The sequence below is a fragment of the Lissotriton vulgaris genome, chromosome 2_1 (genome assembly GCF_964263255.1).
Source record: "Lissotriton vulgaris chromosome 2_1, aLisVul1.2, whole genome shotgun sequence".
NCBI classification, from domain to species: Eukaryota; Metazoa; Chordata; class Amphibia; order Caudata; family Salamandridae; genus Lissotriton; species Lissotriton vulgaris.
The window spans coordinates 521,946,149-521,969,007 of NC_141687.1; positions in this window are offsets into that span (position 1 = coordinate 521,946,149).

A 22,859-nucleotide genomic window follows, 5' to 3' on the forward strand; every position below is an offset into this window, starting at 1 on the left:
TTGGGACGTCCAGAGATTTACACCAATCCAGAAGGCCTAACTAAAGCTGATATCAGCTGGGTAAAAACAAACTTTTTAAGGTCCAGAGAACTGGATCGTGAAGCCACAGAAATAAGTAAACCAACTGTGAGGGCCCATTATATGCTGATACTGTCTATATCTATACAACCGTACCTGACAATTGTCACTAAACCCTTTCATCGATGGCTGATTACCAAATTTCGCTTTAATCAGTCGCACTTGTTATTGGGAATTTTTAGCGGGTGGTGCAAACCAGAGGATGCCGCTCCTTGCAAATGTGATGACCATTCATATTCACGATGCATTTTGTGTTTTTCTGCCCATTCTATATGGGAGGCAGGAAAAAGTTTATTATTCCACTACTAAAAGATAGGGGGTTCCTGCAGGTAAAACGGGCATTACTTTATCTTCAATTAATTTAATCCCCCGCTGTCATGTTTGGGGTAGCAAACTTCCTGGTAGCATCCATCCGCAACAAGAAGTATAGATCACTGGGGCAAACATCCTCGGATTATGTACCTTCTCAAACTGTAATTGATACTACCAACTAATTGAGATCGCACACAAAATGAATCTTGTTGTTTTTAAATCTGTATTGATTTGCTGACTATCATGTGCAACTTGTAAGCTACTATGAATTATTATCAATCCAACACCATTGTGTGCTCTGTATCTATGAAATGTACATTTTTGTGTAAAACAATTTTTATCCTTTTGTATTAATCTTGATATTATCCTGTGATTGAATAGCATACTTTTATGATTTTAAAATAATCGAATAAAGTGGAATTGATTTGATTTTATACATTATAGTGCCTGTATGTGTTATTTCAAAATGTCTTCAGCTGATATTCAATGCCGATAAACTTTATTAGCTGATACGCCATTGTTAGTAGAATGACAGATACATCGTCTGCCAACAGGCTTAGGTTGAAAATTCCGGTTTAAGCAAAAAACGTACTTGCGAGTATTGTGGAGCAAATATAGTGATGGAAAAACATATAAACATTTTCCAATAACCATTTGAGAAAAAATATTGCAAATATTATTTTTGAGTGTCTTTACATGAAATATTAGTGTGAGGTATAATTCTCTTTTTTAATCATCAAATAACGTGAGAAATGTTTTAAATGATATATATATCCAGTGGATTAAGAACTCCCAAAATGGAGACCATTTTTCAAGAGGGTGCTACACTTATGTGGTGTTAGTCCTATGTCTATGTTAGGCATAGGTTAAATTCAATCACTGTTTGTTGCAATTTTGAAACGTGATCAAGGCGTAAGCCGAAACGCATTGTTTCCTGCAATTAAATATTTCACAAGCATACGTGATGTGTCCGAGTACGTCTGTTGGAGGAGCAGAACAGAGTTAATATATGTATCTGGCTTCCGGTAGCCCTAACTCAGACCGCCCGTGAATTTGGCAGGCAGATCCCGTAACTGGAGTTAGTGTGAAATACATATATATATATATATATATATATATATATATATATATATATATATTACCTACTGGCGGTCACCAGTAGGTAGTTATAGTTAGGACCTAGTTTCCATAGGAAATCCGCAACATTCTATTTGGAATAACTTTGCCGCCGGTTGACGTATCTTCGCGAATTTCTCCAAGAAAATGGCTTGCTCCGCTCTGTTCCTTCCCTGAAAGTTTGGGGGTGATTCGTGAAGTGGGAGCTGAGAAAAAAGGGGGTCCAAAAATGTGTGTTTCCCATGCAATTTTCCATAGTACCTTTAGCCAGGGCTACAGCCCGAACGGCTGAACGGAATTACACCAAATTTGGCAGAGAGGTAGAGTTTGGTTCGCAGATCACCCTTTTTGTTAAATGGTGTAAATCCGTTCAGTGTTCCTGAGAAAATCAAAAGTAAAATCATAGTTATATCTAGAGGCGCTTACCGTACGCGTACGGTACGCGTACAGGTACGCGTACGTACGCATACCTTTCCGAGCATGAGCTGCATGGTCATTGACTATCAACTGTCAGTCAACACTCCAAACCAGAAAGTTTTTATTTAAATTGCGGGGTACGCGTAGGTACGCGTACGTACGAGTACGTACGCGTACCTTTCCGAGTACGAGCTGCATGCTCATTGGCTGTCAACACTCCAAACCAGGAAGTTTTGGCAGCCATCTTGTGCTCGGTAGACCGAGGCACAAGAAAGCAGAAAAACAAACGTGTAGAACGCAAAAAGGGGGCAGGGTAAAAACACCCTGACCCCCTAGGCCTGCTAAGGCCCCAATTTTTTTTTCTTTTTTTTAAAAATCACGGGGTACGCGTACGTACGCGTACCTACACGTACCCCATGAAAAAAAAACGGTCTGCTTTTTTTCAAATTAGCCCCCGGGAGGACCCAATCCCGGGGGCATAGTGAAAAAGAAGTGTGGGGGGGCCCCAATCCCCTCCACACTGCACCGGGGAATGCCACCCCCGGGGCAAAGTAATTATAATATCAGGGGGCACATGGGACCCCCCGCAGCCCCGGGGACCGCCACCCCCGGGGACCGCCACCCCCGGGGCTTGTATATGTGTATTGGGGGCCTCTAAGGCCCACACACGCCCCAGGGACCACCACCTCCCCGGGGCTCTAATATGTAAAATAGGGGGGTCCGTGACAGACCCCCCAGCCCCGGGGACCACCACCCCCAGGGCTTTTAACAGGTGGGAGGGGGGCCGCCCGGCCACCCTCCTGGGGCATGTGATGGCCCAGGGGACACCACCCCCCAGGGCTGGCTCCTGCAGTGTCCCGGGGTGCCTGCCCCGGGAGTCCGCTGTTTGCTATGGTAGGGACAGAGTCTTGCGGCCCCCCTCCAAAATTGATATACATTTTTTTTTAAAAGGCAGGCCCCGGAAGATGGGGTCCCTGGGGCCTTAAGCGGGCATAAGAGGGGGATATGCAGCCCACCTGCACACAAAAAATTAATTTAAATGTGGCCCATGCCCCAGGGGATGGGGTCCCCGGGGCCGGAATTGGCCACGGGAGGGGGGCCACATGGCCCCCTTTCCGTAAAAATATATTTTTTAAAAGAATTGGGGGCAGGCCCTGGAGAATGGGGTCCCCAGGGCCCGAAAAAAAAAGAAAAAGAAGGGGGGCTACACAGCCCCCCTTCTTAAAAGTATTTTTGTTTTTGTAAAAACGGGATCGGGGGGAGGCCGCGCTCCCTCCCTGCAACTCTCTGCAAACGTGCCCCCTGATGCGTTTGCAGAGGTGGAACTAATTCCACATGCATACTGGGGGTCCCTGGGGGCCAACTAGCCCACCAGGAGCTTCCAGTATGGGCCAGGGGTCTCCCTTGCAGAGAGGTGTAATGAGGCCATGCCCCTTTTTACACCTCTCTGCATCGCAGCCCCCTGGCGCATACTGGAGGTTCCTGGTGTGCTAGTTGGCCCCCAGGGACCCCCAGTATGCAAGGGGAATCAGTTCCCCATCTGCAAAGGTGCCAGGGGGCTGTGTTGCAGAAAGGTGTAAAAGGGGCGTGGCCTCTCTGCAATGCAGCCCCCTGGCGCATACTGAAGGTTCCTGGTGGGATGCAAAGGGAATTAGTTCCATCTATGTAAACGCGCCAGGGGGCTGCATTGCAGAGAGGTGTAAAAAGGGGCATGGTCTCGTTACACCTCTCTGCAATGCAGCCTCCTGGCGCATATGGGAGGTTCCCGGTGGGCTAGTTGGCCCCCAGGGACCCCAGTATGCAAGGGAACTTAATTCCCCAACTTAGAACACGCTACAGGGCGCATTTGCACAGTGGTGAAGGTAGGGGGCGGGGTTTGAGGTGATGTGAGTGCAAACATGCCCTGTGGCGCGTTTTAAGTTGGGGAATTAATTCCTGTTCAATCTAGAGGTCCCCTAGGGGGCAACTAGTGCAACAGGTATCTCCAGTAAGAGCCACAGAGCTGTGTTGCAGAGTGTTGTAAAAAAGCGGCGTGCCCTTTGAACACCTCTCTGCAACACAGCTGCCTTGCGCATACTGGAGGTACCTGGTGGGCTAGTTGGCTCACAGGGGACCTCAGCATTGAACAGGAATTAATTCCCCAACTAAAACGCGCCACAGGGCGTGTTTGCACACATGTTACCTCAGGCCCCGCCCCCTTCCTTCACTATTGAGCAAAATCTTTCTGTAAATTCTGCCGAACTACGAATTCTGATTTACTCACCTGTTATCACAAGAAACGTCAGTGCTGCATCTTTGAGCGCACTACTGATCCTGAAAAGTAATTCTAACCATACTTACAGTAACTTCCTTCCATAGGATATCATTGCCTGATATATAAAATATATATAGATTAAAAAATATATTAAATTAAAAAAATATATTACAATTTCAATATTTTAAAAAAATATTTATATTTTTCAAATTATATAAAAAATATGTAATGTAATTTAAAAAATAAAATAGCTAAAAATAAATAATTTTAAATAATGTAGTAAATCAGTATAAAAAAATAACAATTGATACATTTAAAAATTGTAATTTATAAAACCTTTGAAATTCACTGAAAAAACCTTAGGTTTCACACACGTTATAGTTAGGAATTAGCATTTAAAAAACCTTAGAAATTCACTAAAAAAACCATAGGTTTCACACATGTTATAGTTAGCTGGACATTTCACTCATACAAAACCATTGAAATTCCCCTGTTACAGTTAGTTCAGCTAACTATAACTCACGCGCCCGCAATGCACTGCTGATGACATCACATATTACATCACTCATGACATGGTCGGTGACATCACTCATGACATCACTGATGACATCTCATCCCTCCCGCCCTCTCTACATACCTAATTTCAGGTATTCCTCACGAGAAAGGCGCATGCGCGAGCGGCCGCGCATGCGCATTTGGAGGGAAGAAATTGGCGCGAAATAGAAGAGGGAGCCCCGGGACACTGCGGACGAGGTAAGTGCCTTTAATGTACTTTTACTGTAGTTTTTACCTGAAATTAGGTTTGTAGAGAGGGTGGGAGGGAGGCGGGTGGCGGGCAATTTTGCTCCGTCCGCGGAGCATGCGTAGTGTTGCCTACTACGCCTACTTTTCAAAATGCAAAGAAGGCAACACTACGTACACTCCATGGGCGGAGTGTAGTCTGTCGCCCAGGGTTAGTTAAATTAATATGATACTCTCTGACCCCCTTGATAGGCCGCAATTATCACAACCAGGGTATTTCACCCTTAAACGCTTGTTTTGTAACTCACGCTTACCATTTAGTAATGGGGACTCAGTGTCCATGGGTATGATTGCCTTTTAGTGAAGCGACGGTTATGGCAGTCTCCATTTCAACATTTCACCAAATGCCCCTATTGTGACCGCCGATCACTTTTCAGATCAGGTGCCTCCTTTAGCGTTCCAGTGGCTGCACGTATTTAACATTTCCAACAACAATGCTCCAATAGGAACACAATCCCATTGGTTGCCAGATCTTTTAATCCTTCCAATTACAGTGCTTGTGGATTGTTAAAGAAATGAAAGAGCTAATAGCATCAGACCACTGGTGGAGACAAGCATTGAGAAAGACGAATTCTCGCCGAAACGCGTCTGCTTGGCACAATAAAAGGGCTGTGGAATTCGCTGTGTACTCCTGAATGCTCCTATTCGATCGGTGTTTTTGGAAATATATATATGTACATATATATATATATATATATATATGTATATATAGATATATATATATATATATATATATATATATATATATATATATATATATATATATATATATATATATATATATATATATTTCACTGAAAAAAACATAGGTTTTAGGCGTGTTATAGTTAGCTGGACATTTCACTCGTACAAAACCATTGAAATTCCTCCGTTATAATTAGTTGTACTAACTATAACTCGCGCAGCCGCAATCCACTGCTGATGATGTCACATATTCATGACATGGTCAGTGACTTCACTTCGCTGGTTCACAACAGCGCCCGAGATCACGAATCATTTAAATATGCACTGATAATATGTTCACAAGTACACTGGAGATGTTAACTGTTAGGATGCATTATGGGGGTTGAAGTACTGGAGCCTCTCTGGTTGGACCGCAGCTGGTGAAGTGTAGATCACGTTGTGTTTATGGGAGGTCTCATCTGAGAGGAGGGGTGGAAAGTGTGTTTAAATGTCAGGCGTTAAGTATGCCGAAGGATTCAGTTTTTGCTGACTAGTGAGGAGGACGGATGTTTTTTTTAGCAGGTACGTGACAAGAGGGGTGAATAAATAGAAAGGAGTTGGTTTAAGACGTCTGGTAAAAGCAGCAGTGACGTATTCTCACAGAGACTCGGAACACTTGTGCAGGCAGTTTGCGTTTTAAAATTAAGATTGATGGCCGAATGAGCACGTTTGTAGTAGCAGCTGATACTTGAAGTGTATGGGTGGGTAACACTTTTCTGTTAGCAGACGGGGGAACAGTCGGAGGGAGTAAAGTAGGGTAAATAAGAAGACAGTTATGTGCCTGAAGGGAGGGGTGAGTTTATATGATGGGAGTTATATGAATGCATAAACGATGTTGTGACTATACAGGAACACAAATCAATATTCTTTTAGGATTTAACCCGAAGAATACAAATGTATCAATGATGGCAAAAACTAACAGGTCTCTAATGAGTGCACAGTGAATCACCGAAATGTATTATCATGGCTTTTTACAAACTAGATTTTACAATTACGTGAGTGTGAATATTATGGCGCATTGTATATTAATGTATGTTTAATTGATTTTGCAGTTGCCCCTGACGAAGGGCCCGTTGAGGCCCGAAATGCATTGGGTTTTTTAATAAACTGCTCTTGATGAAATATGCCTTAGTACGTATTCTTGAGTGAAGAGGTTCGGATGGCCCATCACGAATATGAGAAACATATGAAAATTTGCATTTCCTTGCATGTGGATTGAGAACGAAAACATAAGTGAAGAAAATTATAAAATGGATTAAAAGTGATTAAAAATGACTTAATGGATGACAATGGATTAATATCTGCAGATGCAGCAGCGATTGTGCCATGGTTTGGGGCACTTTTACAGTGTCCCTGCGTTGGAACTTGTAGGTTAAGCCACACTCCTGCCACAGGGACTTCATATACTTGGAAATGAAGTTGGTACCCCGGTCAGACACAACCTCGCGAGGGAATCCCACTCAGGAGAAAAATCCCGTAAGTGCTCGTCTCACCACGGGGGCCGTCAATGTCCTCAGAGGTATGGCTTCCGGGTACCGGGTGGCATGGTCCACCAAGACCAGGATGAACCTGTTGCCCATGGCTGTCTTGGGGTCCAGTGGCCCCACTATGTCAATCCTCACCCATTCAAAGGGGGTACTGACCACAGGGAAGGCTGGAGAGGAGCCTTGTGCTTCCTCCCACTCTTTCCACTTGTCTGGCAGGTCTGACAAGTCCTGCAATGAGTATCAGAACTCTTGCACATTTGGGGCCAATGAAAGTGGGTGACAAGCCTCTCAAAGGTCTTGTCCTGCCCCAAATGTCCTGCTAATGGCACATCAGGAGCCAGCCCCAGTAGGAAGGCTCTGAATCATGAGCCAGCCCCAGTAGGAAGGCTCTGAACATCTGGGGTACCACCAGCACACGGGCTGACCCAGGTTCAGCAACCTTAGGCTCACTATACAGGAGACCATTCTCCCAGTAAATCAAGTGTGACCCTGACTGATCAGAGAAGGGCACTCTCACTGTTCCATGCAAAATTCTTCCCTGGAGGAGCCTCCTTCTTACTGCCAATGGGGCAGCTTAGGCAGGTCCCCCAGTTCAGCTACATGCTCCCCGGTAGGCTCTAGGGCATCCCCCTAAGGGTCTACCTTCTCCTGGGCCGTGGGAACTTCGGGGGCCGGTTTCCCACGCCCCTCGCCACTTCTCTCTTTGGCAGGTTCCTGGGCCACCCCCTCAGGCTCCAGGTCCTCTTGAGAACCCGTACTGGCTGACATTGACTGGGTGGTCACGCAGGCCCAGTCAGGCAGTCCAACCATCTTCAAGTGAGTTGTTTTCTCCACCTTTTCCCAAGGGGAGCTCTCCAAATCATTTCCCACCAAACAGTCAACAGGCATGGCGGGCCTCACAGCTACCTGAAGAGTACCAGATACCCCCCCCCCCACTCAAAGGGAACCTGAGCCATTGGACAATGACTCTCTGTGTTGTTGGTGTTAACAACTCGGCAAAATGCATGAGGGACAATCTGCTCTTGAGACACCAGGTAACACCTGACAGCTGTCACACTGGCTCCTGTATCTGTAAGAGCCTCCACCTATTGGCCATTGGCGGTCACTCGCTGTGCATATTTCTTAGTGTTCCTGGGCAGCTGAGCTTCTGAGACCATCTCACTGTCTCCTAAAGAGACTAAGGTCATCTGTGCGGGGACAACACCCACCTTGGATATCAATCTCCTCCCCCAAGGCTATACCAGCCACCTACCGGGGCGGAGCACCAGTGGGTGCTTGTTTACCAAACAGGCGGCACCTGCTATCATTCGCCTTATGACCCAGGTCACCACATTTGTAACACTTCAGGAGCCCCTGGGGACAGGACTACATGTCGGGCCCCTTGCTTTCTCTCAGGGGGAGGGTGGGAACCTTTCAGGGGGTTCCCTTGGGAACTACTTTGGGGTCCTTTGTGGAACTCCTTCTGTTTACCCTTGTCCCCCCCACTCTTCTGTTGGGGACCCTGCCCACCTTTGGCTGAGTCTCCCACATGGCCCTTGTGGACCCGGGGCTCACCCAGCAGTCCGCCTCCTCGGCAAGCTTCCTAGGGTTAGCCAGATTGCTATCTATCAAATGCTGCCACAGCTCTGGAAAACAATTATCAGACAAGTGCTCCCATACAATCAAATACAAGAGACCTTGAAAATCATTAACCTTGCTGCCCTTTACGCAACCATCCAATGCTCTGCAAAAGAAAGTGTCATACTCATATTCAACCCAAGTACTGTTTTCTAACTTTTTGCATTTCCTGAACCTCTGCCTATAGAGCTCAGGTGTCAAACCATATCTAGATATCAATGCATCTTTCATGTGGCGGTATGAATTGTGGACATCAGAAGGCAATTCTAACAATGTATCCCGCCCCTCACTAAGGAACCTTCCCCACAACCCCGCTCCCCAGTCTCTCCCAGGGACCCGGTGGGAAGACATGGCTACCTCATAGGCTCCGAACCACTGACCAATATCATCATTTTTGTTAACCTATTTTCACCATAACCTTGGGAATATACACTCTACTTTCTGTATTTACTGACGGTATGCTGCTTCCAGAGGGAGTAACTGCTAAACTTTTGGTTTTAAACTACAACTCCCGCAAAACTTTTTCATGCTCAAACTGCATTTTATTTTCCTCAAGATCTAATCTTCTATTTTCTAATTCCACCTGCCTATCCACCTTGAACCTGCTCATCTCCATTTCATGCCTTCTTGATCTCTCTCTGTCCTCCAGCTCCTCTGGAGACAGACTCTTGTTAGAAGCATTGCTACCTGCAGGGGAAGGTATTATCTTCCTTCCCAAGCCCAATGGCTCTTCGTGTTGTATTTATGCATCATCATTTTCCTCAATTTCAGGAGTTTTTCTTGCTTCTACCCAGGCCCTCAGCGCCTTGTAGAATTCTTCTTTCTTGGTGCACCCAACAGTGGAAATCTTGAATTTCTTGCAAAAGTACTTCAGCTGCTTTACTGTGTAGCATTCCAGCCTCTCTTCTTTCCATTCGCAATTAAGGGAGACTACAGATTCTGCTCTCTCTATTACAACTGAATCAGGTGTTGGACAGGCCACATGACGGGCCGCTCTCCCCCGGCTCGACCAGGCCCGAGCCAGTCACGCAAGCACCACACACCACCATTGCACGTCCTACGTCCCCTCAGGGACACCTGTCCTCGAGCATGATAACCTCGTGGGTCCGATCCACTGCCGACCCATGCGCCCAGCCGGGGCCGCCATCTTGGACACTTCGCCACGAGGCCGCCTGGCCCCCGATCGACCTCAACCCTGGGCCTAGCCCGGCCTCAGACATTCCGGCACCACCCTCCACCCAGGAGGTGAGCGAGCTACTTGGCCAGTCAATGGGAGGAAGAGGTGTCGATGGTTCTCCCCCGGCCAGTGCCGCTCGCCCATCGCCTCCCCGGGCGCTGGCTCCACCCCCCTGCTGGGTGTCTGGACTCCCTCATCCCGGACCTCCCGACCTCCAAGTGCGAGGGTCCGGACATCAAAGCACGCCAGCCCTATAACTGGGGCAGCTCCAGAGCAGGAGGGCAGTTGTATCTTGGAGTCGAGAGACGAAAGAAGAACTCATCCTGGACGGACTACTGGCGCTGCCGTAGCTCTGTCCTGTGCACCATCATCCTGCCTGTTGGCGCTGCCACAGCCGTCGTAACCTTCATCCTTCACCGTCGTCCGGATCTGCTGGCGAGGCCGCGGACCGTTGTAACCGTCATCTGCATCGGGACCTGCTTGGCTTCTCCACGGCCCGTCGACCATCCTTCATCCATCTCGGGACCTGCTTGGCTCCTCCACGGCCCGATCAGCAAACCCACCGAGCTCGAGGATTGAGAGCTATTGAACTCATTGGTAACTAAGACTGACCCGCTACCCTTTTCCTCAACCAGAGATCAGAACCGAGGGGACCCCTGAGTCCAGACCTCCTTGTATCATATCGACGTAACCTAAGAATTGCATATAAAGTCTCGTTAATCTTCAATCTTGTGTGGTGTCCGTCTGTGGGGGGGAAGCTACTTACCTGTACAGTCGTTGGAGACGGCTCTCCCTGGAGACCTCTCCCCGTAATCTCGGCCGACCCTCCCGGTCCGTCTAACATTGGTGGCCAGCGGCGCGATCCGAATCACCGCATAACGTACAGAGAGTAGCTCACCCCACAACGAACAACAATGTCGACTAAAGAGAGCGGAGCAACTGAGAAGTTCCAAATGGAAAAACTAGAGGAATACAGCCATTGTGAACTAAAGCAGTTCTGCATCGAACTAGGTATCGCTACCACCGGACTAAGCACCAAGGACGATTTTAAGCATGCCCTAGAATCTTGGGCAGAGACCGGGGATGTCGAAGCCCCTGAGCAAAGCACCGCGAAAAAGACCAACACGGCCCCTGAAGAGCAAAGAACGGGTCTCTCGCAAGACGAGATCCAAGAAAGAGAAAAAGCCCGACTACACGAACTCGAAATGGCCCGACTCAAGATGGACGTAGAACTCAAATTGGCCGAGCAAAAAATAAACTTAGAGCACCTTCGCCTCCGAGAAGAAAGAGAGGAGAAACAGAGGCAAAGGGAGCTCGAGGAAAAAAGACTAACGTACGAGCACGAGCGGAACCTAGCCGAGATCAACCTGCGCAAACAGAATAAAGAGTTAGGGGTGCCCGACAGACCGTCCACCCCAGGGACCACGGACAAAAAAGTGCACATCCCCAAGGATGTGGTCCGAGAATATTTTCGAGAAGACGACATCCAGCAATGGTTTAAGGCATATGAAATCGCGATGACTGCGCACCGGATCGATAGAGCCGACTGGGGAGCCGGCCTATGGGGCAAATTCCTCAATGAGGGCCGCGATACTCTGTTACAGCTCCCAGACCACCAGATGACCTCCTACGACCATATGAAAGCGGCCCTCCTCACTCGCTATGGCCTCACGCCCGAGATGTACCGTCAGAGGTTCCGAGACTGCACACGCATTCCAGGTACAACTTGGGTGGACTATGTAACGTACTTTAGCCGAGCCTTCGAAGGCTGGATCAGAGGGAACAACGTCACGACCTACGAGCAGTTGTTCAATCTGATGGTATGGGAGCATCTGTCCAACAATTGCTTCATTGAACTACGCCAACACCTCCTCGACAGCAAGCTAACCGATCCCCGGCAGCTCGCAGCTGAAGCTGACCGGTGGGAGATCACCCGAGTGGGCCGGAATGGGTCCTACGAGCAGAACAGGAACAACAATGGTCACCACCGACCCAGAGGAGGAGGAGGGGGCCAAGGACGAGGAAGAGACAACACTCCGGCCGCCCCCACTACCAGCACCACCCCCCCGGCCAACCGGGGCAGCACCCCGGCGCGACCGGGATACAGAGCCAATGTTACCTGTCACCGATGCCAACGAGTCGGCCACTATGCAAACGACCCCAGCTGCCCGCAGTATCAGAGTCCAAAACCCCGCCATGTGGCCGCCGCGGCACTAGGGGAAGAACAGATCTCCGAGGAACAAGAAACAGACGAGCAAGAGTATCAAGAGTGGGAGCCAGCCGCCATGACTCTCGCGTGCTTAGGGGGAAGAGACATGGTCCCGCGGGTCCCCCTACCCGCTAACACCCAGAAGTACAGCCAATGGGTGAGCATCAATGGACAGCGGGCCGAAGCCCTTCGAGACACCGGGGCTAGTGTGACAGCCGTCCGCTGCCACCTGGTGACCCCAGAACAATATCTACCGAACATTCTCTGCCCTGTGCGATCAGCCGACAACTCGGAGAGTCTGTGTCGGATGGCCTGCGTCCCCTTTGAGTGGGGAGGGGTCTCCGGCATGTTGAAAGTAACGGTCCGAGACGACGCCCCCGTGGACTGCCTCCTCGGAAATGACCTGGAAAGCTCCCCGTGGGCAGCCGTGGAGCGAAAAGAACACCTGGGGATGTTGGGCGTCCCAGACTGGGCGTGTGTCACCACCCGGTCCATGGCCGCCCGTGCCAACCATCACCCGGAAGAACCAGAATGGCCGGCGCCTCCGCCTCCGGTCGCCCCCGCCGAGACCCCCGACCAGGACATCCCCCTCGAACCTGCTCAACCTTCCGACCTTGCTAATCTTGACCAGTGGGCTCAAGAAGGGGGACCCACACAAGAACAATTTCGTCAGGAGCAGAAGACCTGTCCCTCCCTTGAGGGACTCCGACAACAAGCGCTCGCCCAAAGCGCAGGGGATACCTCCGGAACTCATTGGGTCTACTGGGACAATGACCTATTGTACAGCGAGCAACGAATCGCCGAGCTGGGGGCCAACAGAGTACTAGTGGTGCCCCTCCGCTTCAGAGACTTCCTGCTAAATCTGGCCCACGATGTCCCCCTGGCAGGGCACCTGGGACAAGATAAAACCTACAGCCGCCTAGTGACCCACTTCTTCTGGCCAAAAATGAGAAACGATGTGCACCAGCATTGCCGATCTTGCCCCACGTGCCAAGCTAGTGGGAAGAGCGGCCGCAAGTTAAAGGCCCCCCTGCAACCCTTTCCCGTAGTCACGACCCCATTTGAGAGGGTCGGAATAGACATTGTGGGACCCCTAGACCCGCGTACAAGACAAGGCCATCGCTTCATCCTAGTACTAGTGGACCACGCCACCCGCTACCCTGAGGCTATTCCTCTCCGGACTGTGACAGCCCCAGTGGTCGGCAGGGCCCTGATGGGGATCTTCTCCCGTGTGGGGTTCCCCCGAGAAGTCGTCAGTGACAGAGGCACGAACTTTATTTCCAAATATATGAAGTCCCTCTGGCAACAGTGTGGGGTCACCTACCGCTTCACGACCCCCTATCACCCCCAAGGAAACGGACTTGTTGAGAGGTTCAATCGCACACTAAAAGGGATGATCGGGGGATTGGAAGAACCCCTCCGTCGCCAGTGGGACGTGCTGCTGCCGTGCCTCCTCTTCGCCTACCGGGAGGTCCCACAGAAGTCCCTAGGCTTCAGCCCATTCGAGCTGCTCTATGGGCACCCAGTACGGGGGCCACTCAGCCTGATCAAAGAAGGCTGGGAGACGCCTCCGGCCAAGAGTCCTCCAGATGTCTTCCGGTACCTCCTCACCCTCCGCAACCAGTCCCAGCGGCTCAGAGACCTCGCAAAAGCCAACCTAGAGGCCAGTCAAGAGGACATGAAGAAATGGTATGACCAGAACGCCTCATCTATTGAATTCGAGCCGGGGCAACAGGTCTGGGTAATGTCCCCCACAGAACCGTGCGCTCTCCAAGACAAGTGGACGGGACCCTTCCAGGTAATCGAGCGCAAGGGTCCTGCCACTTATCTGATCGATATGGAGTCCGCCCGGAATCCGCTCCGAGTCCTCCACACCAACAGACTGAAACCCCACTTTGCACGAACAGAACTCAGCCTCTTGATGGCCACAGACAACGGGGTTGAGGACGACTCCGAGCCTCTCCCTGACCTCTTGCGGACCCAGGAGCGAGACGGCTCCGTGGATGGGGTCCGACTCTCGGAGACCCTCACCCAGGAACAACGCCAAGAGTGCCAAGCCCTCCTATCACGATTTGCCAGCCTGTTCTCCCTCACCCCAGGTGTCACTTCCTGGTGTGTGCACGATGTGGACACCGGAGACAGCCCTCCTATCCGCCACCGGGCCTACCGCGTACCTGATCGGGTACGGGCCTGCATCCAGGCGGAAGTAGCCAAGATGCTCACGCTCGGGGTCATCGAGCCCTCCGACAGTCCATGGGCCAGCCCGGTCGTACTGGTCCCCAAAGCAGCCGCCCCCGGAACCACACCCGAACTCCGGTTCTGTGTCGACTACCGGGGCCTGAATGAAGTCACCAGAACGGACGCACACCCCATCCCCCGGGCAGATGAACTGGTCGTCCGAATGGGCGCTGCCCGCTACCTCAGCATCTTCGACCTAACGGCGGGCTATTGGCAGATCGGCCTCACACCCCGAGCACAAGAACGTTCTGCCTTCTCCACCCCCGATGGCCACTATCAGTTCACGGTCATGCCCTTCGGCATGAAAAATGCCCCAGCGACTTTCCAACGGCTCGTCAATCAGGTCCTGGCGGGGCTCGAAGAGTTCAGCGCCGCCTACCTGGACGACATCGCTGTGTACAGCCACCATTGGACCGAGCACCTCCACCACCTCCAAGCAGTGTTGCAAGCCCTTCAGCGAGCTGGCCTCACGATCAAGGCCAGCAAATGTCAAATTGGACAAGGGTCGGTGACCTACCTCGGACACCAGGTGGGAAGCGGTCTAGTGGCCCCTCTACAACTGAAAATTGCCGCCATCCAGAACTGGCAACCCCCTATCACTCAAACTGAAGTGCGAGCCTTCCTGGGCCTCACGGGCTACTACCGAAGGTTCGTGAAAGACTATGGTACCATCGTGGGGCCTCTCACCGAACTCACGTCGAAAAATCAGCCCAAGAAGGTGAACTGGACCCCAGAGTGTCAAGCGGCATTCGAACAGCTAAAGGCCGCCATGTGTTCCGCTCCTGTGCTCCAGGCCCCAGACTACAGCCGAGAGTTCGTCGTCCAGACGGACGCCTCCGACCAGGGCATTGGGGCGGTCCTGTCCCAGGTGAACACCGAAGGCCTTGATCAACCGGTGGCCTTCATCAGCCGGAGACTCCTGCCACGGGAACAACGCTGGAGCACCATAGAGAGGGAAGCCTTCGCTGTGGTATGGGCCCTCAAGAAGCTCCGACCCTACCTTTTTGGCACCCACTTTCGGGTGCAGACTGACCACCGACCCCTGCAGTGGTTGATGCATATGCGGGGGGAAAACCCAAAGCTGCTACGCTGGTCCATCTCCTTGCAAGGTATGGACTTTACCGTTGAACACCGGCCTGGGTCCGACCACGCCAACGCGGATGGCCTGTCCCGGTTTTTCCGCCTCGACGAAGAGAGTCCCCAAGAGGATGGGTAACTCTCCCCGCCTTCAGCTGGGGGGGACGCATGTTGGACAGGCCACATGACGGGCCGCTCTCCCCCGGCTCGACCAGGCCCGAGCCAGTCACGCAAGCACCACACACCACCATTGCACGTCCTACGTCCCCTCAGGGACACCTGTCCTCGAGCATGATAACCTCGTGGGTCCGATCCACTGCCGACCCATGCGCCCAGCCGGGGCCGCCATCTTGGACACTTCGCCACGAGGCCGCCTGGCCCCCGATCGACCTCAACCCTGGGCCTAGCCCGGCCTCAGACATTCCGGCACCACCCTCCACCCAGGAGGTGAGCGAGCTACTTGGCCAGTCAATGGGAGGAAGAGGTGTCGATGGTTCTCCCCCGGCCAGTGCCGCTCGCCCATCGCCTCCCCGGGCGCTGGCTCCACCCCCCTGCTGGGTGTCTGGACTCCCTCATCCCGGACCTCCCGACCTCCAAGTGCGAGGGTCCGGACATCAAAGCACGCCAGCCCTATAACTGGGGCAGCTCCAGAGCAGGAGGGCAGTTGTATCTTGGAGTCGAGAGACGAAAGAAGAACTCATCCTGGACGGACTACTGGCGCTGCCGTAGCTCTGTCCTGTGCACCATCATCCTGCCTGTTGGCGCTGCCACAGCCGTCGTAACCTTCATCCTTCACCGTCGTCCGGATCTGCTGGCGAGGCCGCGGACCGTTGTAACCGTCATCTGCATCGGGACCTGCTTGGCTTCTCCACGGCCCGTCGACCATCCTTCATCCATCTCGGGACCTGCTTGGCTCCTCCACGGCCCGATCAGCAAACCCACCGAGCTCGAGGATTGAGAGCTATTGAACTCATTGGTAACTAAGACTGACCCGCTACCCTTTTCCTCAACCAGAGATCAGAACCGAGGGGACCCCTGAGTCCAGACCTCCTTGTATCATATCGACGTAACCTAAGAATTGCATATAAAGTCTCGTTAATCTTCAATCTTGTGTGGTGTCCGTCTGTGGGGGGGAAGCTACTTACCTGTACAGTCGTTGGAGACGGCTCTCCCTGGAGACCTCTCCCCGTAATCTCGGCCGACCCTCCCGGTCCGTCTAACATCAGGCATCTTTCAAAAATAGACCAAAAATCTGAAAAGGAATCTACCAAGAAGTATGTGGTATCGTTATGGTCTGCACTCACTAAGTAGTGTTCACCAGTCACTGTACATGAGTCACAAATCCAAATCCAGAATCCTTCCGCTGCTTCCAATGTTAGATTTGGGAATCTCTAGTTGGCACTGGTAGGTACTTGTGACAAATAGGGACCACTCCACTAGTCAGGATAAAGGGATTATACTCCTAAAATAACCCCTGCTCACCCTCTAGGTTGTGTGGCGCGAGCAGTCCAGGCTTATTTCAGAGGCGTTGTAAGTTAAGCAGTTGTGACCATATACAGTAACCCCGTGACAACACTACAAATGGACACCACACAGGTTTTATATAAAAAATAAGTAGTCTTTATATAGAGTTACCACAAGACCATAAATGACAAAAATACACAATAAGATTAAGATGGTAGATTTAAGCTTAGTTCAGTTCAGTTCTTAGATGCGACACTCTGCGTCAATTTACCTTAGGTTGCGTTGCGCTTCCACAACAAGCAATGACGCAGTGATGGGAAATGCGGCAAAGTTCAGATACAAAGAAATAAAGACGTGAAAATCTTCCAGATGCGGCACGCTTCTCGGGGATGTGAGAAGTTCTCGGTTCGATGCATGGACTGCAGCGGCGACACCCTTACGATGTGACTACGACAGCTCCAGCGGCGTCGCTCTTCTCCCACGATGCGTGAGGCTTACGCTCGATGCGACAACTACAGAGGCGACATCTAAAATGCGACAGCAGCAGCTCCAACGGTGGCGCACTTCTCGGAGATGCAAGGTGCTCTTGGTTAATTCGGTGCAATGCGACAGTTCCAGCGGCGACACCCTCCTTCGGAGTTGCGACGGCAGGCAATGCGACACGCTCCGACCTCGTTGCGAGATTCTTCTCCTGATGCAGTGCAGTGCGACAACTAGAGCAGTGACACCCTCCGTCGGAGTTGCGACGGCAGCAGCAGCGACGGCGACATGCTTCCTCTTCGTTGCGCCGCGCTTCTCTCCAATGCGGTGCAGTGCGACAGTTCCAGCGGCAACACCCTCCTTCGGAGTTGCAACGGCAGGCACAGCGACGGCAGCACGCTTCTTCTTGTTGTGTCGCGCTTCCAGCTCCTTGCGACACGCAGTCCCTCAGAAGGCCCAAAACAGCAGCAGGCACTTCCAAAGAACTCTGGGGAGCTGGGGGGTGAAGTCTGTTGTCTCTGAGACTTCAGCAGGAGGCAAGGTCTTTTCCAAGCCCTTGGAGATCCTTCACAAGTTGAAAGCAAAGTACACAAAGTTCCTTTCTCCTTCCTTTGGCAGAAAGGCAACCACTGCAGGCCAATCCCCCAAGCAGCACTTCAGCTTGAGAATAGTTTCTCCTCCTTTTCTTCAGGTTCCTCTCCTCAGTAAAGGTTTCTTCTTGTAGTCCAAAAGTGATCTAATTTCATGGGGTCAGGGTCCCAATATTTATACCCCAAAATCCTTTGTTCTCTGAGGGGAGAGGGGCCTTTGCCCAGTCCAAACCAGTTCTGAAGCACTCTGTTTACCAGACTTCTCCTTATCTTTCACAGTGCAGGGCATGCATATCAGACACCCCACAGGAGGTGGGGCCAGCATTGTGGAAGGCAAGTACAGTCCTGGAGCACTTTGTTTACAGGACTCCTTCTCTTCTTTCAGTGTGCAGGGCAGAGACATCAGCCGCTCCGCAGGGGGTGGAGCCAGCATTGTGGAAGGCAGGCACAGCTCTATTCAAGGCTCAGGTGCAACTCCTCCCTCCTATCTAGATGCAGATCTCTCTATTCACCACTGGGTGACTCAGCCTGTCTCCTGGAATTCCCCAGCTATGTCACTCACAAAACCAGACATAGGAATACACAACCTAGCAGAGGCAGGTTTGAATGGTTAGACAAGCAAATACCTACTTTCTAAAAGTGGTATTTGCAAACACAGAATATTAAAATAAAATTTAATAAAATATGTACTTTATTATTCTGAGTTCAGGCATACTAAACTCGAATTTTTACTATGTTCTCTGAGACAGTTAGGATTATAAAATGTAATAACGCTAATAGCCCATTCTGGCCTATGGAGAACAGGTAGCCTTGCAATAGTGAAAAACGGAAATGGCTGTAGTTCACTATTAGGACATGCCACACACATCAGGGCTTGTCCTACCTTATACTTACAATGCTCCCTGCCCTTGGGCCTACCATAGGGGTGACTGATATGAAGAAAAGGGAAGGTTTAGGGACTGGCAAGTGGGTGCACTTGCCCAGTCAGCATGACATTACCAGACTGCACGCAGGTTCTGCAATGGCAGACCTTAGACACATTTTACAAGGCTGCTTTTGTGGGTGGCACAACCAGTGCTGCAGGCCCACCAGCAGCATTTGTATTTACACTCTCTGGGCACACTCAGTGCACTAGACTAGGGTCTGATAAGTAAACCAAATAGCCAAACATGGAAGCACTGATTAATACATCAATTTACAATAGGGAGCACTTGCACTGTGGCACTAAATAGCAGTGGCACAGTGCCCAAAGCATCTAATAACAGCAAAAATACACGAGGCAGCAGTAAAAATGGAAGGGAGACCCACGCCAATGGTGCCAGGTCTAACAGTTGTGAATAAGCACTTTAGAGAAATCGTTCGGTGTTAACTAAATGTATGACCCAAAGATGGCAATGATTTGTGAGAAGAAGAATGTGTCCCTTCTCTATGGTAATGCTCTGAGTGATTTAAATGTGGAGCCTTCCAATGTGAGATGTAAACACTGAGGAAGTAATTTTCAAAAACGCGTCTGTTGTTACGATAATAAATGTGGTAAACCACCCCCGCGAGTGCTGTTACTCTCTATTCTGATTGTGGACAACAGTTTTGGAGCATTATTTATATACATATATATATATATATACCAATCACTTAAAATCTCATTAAAAACGTTCTATTATAAATTACAACATTAAACTATTTAATAATCTTCAAACTTACATTTCCAAATCCAGGGAGTGCAACAGTAGGGAAAGTGTTGGATAGCGGAGGGGTAAAAATTTCTATTCCCACTCCAGTGAGTGTAACAGTAGGGAAAGTGTTGGACAGCGGAGGGATACACATTACTATTCCCACTCCAGTGAGTGTAACAGTAGGGAAAGTTTTAGAACAGCGGAGGGGTAAAAATTAATATTCCCACTTCAGCGAGAGCAACAGTAGGTAAGTGTTGGATTGCGGAGGGGTAAAAATTGCCATTCCCACTCAAGTGAGTGTAACAGTAGGGAAAGTGTTGGATGGCGGAGGGGTAAAAATTACTATTCCAACTCCAGTGAGTGTAACAGTAGGGAAAGTGTTGGATAGCACAGGGGTAAAATTAATATTCCCATTCCAGTGAGTGCGACAGTAGGGAAAGTGCTGGATAGCAGAGGGGAATAAATGTATCTTCCCACTAAGGGCTCGATTCCGATCAGGGAAAAGGCGGTGCGATTAGCGGATCGGAGCGTGTTTCCCCGTACGAATTGTACCTGAAGGCGTATCCGTACGAACCTGCAAGTACGATCAAACCCTAATGCGTCACTCCGTACGCCACGTAAAAAACGCCGTACAAATCAAAAGTCCATACGATTTGCAGGCGGCTGACGCTTCACGCTACGTTCGAACGTAAATAGACCGCGTCTCCCGAACCAGGAAGTACGATCCGTGTTCTACACACTCCGTACGGCTCTTTTTCTATGAGAGCTAAAAACTCCCATAAAACTACACTCCGGAACGACCCGCACCCCGGTACGCGACAAGCAAGACATGGATGCCATCGTCCGTCTCATCCCTATCCTGTACGCCCACCACCTCGTACTTAGAAACCGAAGACGGCGCCGAAGGTGAGTACAACGAAGTCCGACATACCTGTACGTGTTGCAACCTGCGCACATCTCCATTGCACGAATGTAATGTCTGCCATGTTGCGCCACACACTGCCGCACAGCACCAGTGTAATACGGAGACCGGCCGCACCTACGTCATCGCCCACCGGGGTACGCTAGGTCACCGCACTACACCAGTGCAATACGAGACAGGCCGCTCCTACGTCATCGACCACGGAGTACGCTAGGTCACTGCACTACACCAGTGCAATACGAGACAGGCCGCACCTACGTCATCGACCACGGGGTACACTAGGTCACCGCACTACACCAGTGCAATACGAGACAGGCCGCACCTACGTCATCGCTACGAGACAGGCCGCACCTACGTCATCGCCCACCGGGGTACGCTAGGTCACCGCACTACACCAGTGCAATACGAGACAGGCCGCACCTACGTCATCAACCACGGGGTACGCTAGGTCACCGGACTACACCAGTGCAATACGAGACAGGCCGCACCTACATCATCGACCACGGGGTACGCTAGGTCACCGCACTACACCATCGAGCACGGGGTACGCTACGTCACCGCACTACACCATCGAGCACGGGGTACGCTACGTCACCGCACTACACCATCAACCACGGGGTACGCTAGGTCACCACACTACACCAGTGCAATACGAGACAGGCCGCACCTACGTCACCGACCACGGGGTACGCTAGGTCACTGCACTACACCACTGCAATAGACGTATGGTACATACGTCTGCTTTGTGATTGTAAGTGTGAGTGGTGTGTAGAACACCCACCCACCAGTGCCCACCAGTGCCCAGCATCAGAGTGTGTGTGTGGCTAACACCCCCACCAGTGCCCACCAGTGCCCACCAGTGGCCAGCATCAGAGTGTGTGTGTGGCTAACACCACCACCAGTGCCCACCAGTGCCCAGCATCAGAGTGTGTGTGTGGCTAACACCCCCACCAGTGCCCACCAGTGCCCACCAGTGCCCACCAGTGCCCAGCATCAGAGTGTGTGTGTGGCTAACACCCCCATCAGTGCCCACCAGTGCCCGGCATCAGAGTGTGTGTGTGGCTAACACCCCCACCAGTGCCCAGTATCAGAGTTTGTGTGTGGCTAACACCACCACCAGTGCCCACCAGTGCCCAGCATCAGAGTGTGTGTGTGGCTAACACCCCCACCAGTGCCCACCAGTGCCCACCAGTGCCCAGCATCAGAGTGTGTGTGTGGCTAACACCCCCACCAGTGCCCACCAGTGCCCAGCATCAGAGTGTGTGTGTGGCTAACACCCCCACCAGTGCCCACCAGTGCCCAGCATCAGAGTGTGTGTGTGGCTAACACCCCCACCAGTGCCCACCAGTGCCCAGCATCAGAGTGTGTGTGTGGCTAACACCCCCACCAGTGCCCACCAGTGGCCAGCATCAGAGTGTGTGTGTGGCTAACACCCCCACCAGTGCCCACCAGTGCCCAGTATCAGAGTGTGTGTGTGGCTAACACCCCCACCAGTGCCCACCAGTGCCCAGCATCAGAGTGTGTGTGTGGCTAACTCCCCCACCAGTGCCCACCAGTGCCCAGCATCAGAGTGTGTGTGTGGCTAACACCCCCACCAGTGCCCACCAGTGCCCAGCATCAGAGTGTGTGTGTGGCTAACACCCCCAGCAGTGCCCACCAGTGCCCACCAGTGCCCAGCATCAGAGTGTGTGTGTGGCTAACACCCCCACCAGTGCCCACCAGTGCCCAGTATCAGAGTGTGTGTGTGGCTAACACCCCCACCAGTGCCCACCAGTGCCCACCAGTGCCCAGCATCAGAGTGTGTGTGTGGCTAACACCCCCACCAGTGCCCACCAGTGCCCAGCATCAGAGTGTGTGTGTGGCTAACACCCCCACCAGTGCCCACCAGTGCCCACCAGTGCCCAGCATCAGAGTGTGTGTGTGGCTAACACCCCCACCAGTGCCCACCAGTACCCACCAGTGGCCAGCATCAGAGTGTGTGTGTGGCTAACACCCCCACCAGTGCCCACCAGTGCCCAGTATCAGAGTGTGTGTGTGGCTAACACCCCCACCAGTGCCCACCAGTGCCCAGCATCAGAGTGTGTGTGTGGCTAACTCCCCCACCAGTGCCCACCAGTGCCCAGCATCAGAGTGTGTGTGTGGCTAACACCCCCACCAGTGCCCACCAGTGCCCAGCATCAGAGTGTGTGTGTGGCTAACACCCCCAGCAGTGCCCACCAGTGCC